This window comes from Hirundo rustica, chromosome 5 (genome assembly GCF_015227805.2).
Source record: "Hirundo rustica isolate bHirRus1 chromosome 5, bHirRus1.pri.v3, whole genome shotgun sequence".
Lineage (NCBI taxonomy): Eukaryota > Metazoa > Chordata > Aves > Passeriformes > Hirundinidae > Hirundo > Hirundo rustica.
In genome coordinates this window covers 31,879,895-31,880,789 of record NC_053454.1, presented here as the reverse complement: position 1 = coordinate 31,880,789, position 895 = coordinate 31,879,895, and positions in this window count along the sequence as shown.

The following is an 895-nucleotide window of genomic DNA, read 5'->3' as shown; positions in this document are numbered from 1 at the left end:
CGCGCTGCCGCCGGGCCGGACCGGGCCCCGCCTCTCCCGGCCACGGCCGCGGCCCGGACCCGAGTGCTTCCCGTTCGGCCGGGCTGCCGCGGGGTCTGTTCCGGAATCGCCCGCCTTTCCTTCCCTGCCGGCGGCCGGCACACGGCGGGGAGCGCGTGGGGCTGGGCCTTCTCTCCTAGGCCGTGGCTGCGCTCAGCCCGGTGCGTCTGGGATCAGCGCCCTGCTGCCAAACGGTGGTATTATTTTCTCCTCATTTCTACAAATCCATTGGGAGACGCTGCGGAATCCCGCTGGCCCGGCGGCTGCCTCGCGTTACTGCTCCTTGCAGGCCAGGCTCGTCCGCATCCGCCCTCGCGCTTCCTCAGGCACATCGGCATGCTGAGGTCCAAAAGTCGTCCTCATTAATCCCTTGATAAGTGCTCTGTGCGTTAAGATGTGGAATTTAACTCCAGGTCTGTTTATTTCTGATAAATTATTTCTGTCCTCACGAATAATGCTAACTAGCTTTAAACAGCAAACCCTGAAACTGGTTTCCAAGCGTCAGTTTTCTGTCATCTCGGGTTGTTTCTTGTCGCCTGCCCTTTGGTTCCTTACCCGATGTCAAGATCTCCTGACAGTTGAAGAACAGCACTGAAGTCGCCTGATGAAGTGATGGTGCGTTTCACACAGTGTGAACCAACACATGTTGCAAACCCCCTCCCCCAAAACAACCAAAAAATTGAGCTTTTTAAAACTTAGCCATACTGTCTGTTCCACTTGCTGAGCACAAGTAAAATACGGCTCACCCGTTGTGCAGAGTGTTCCAGCATATTGCTTTGTGTAATAAAACATAAAATCTATTTAATTACATGTATTTCCAGTGCTGTGCTGCTGCAGATTTTCTATTCTGCATCCA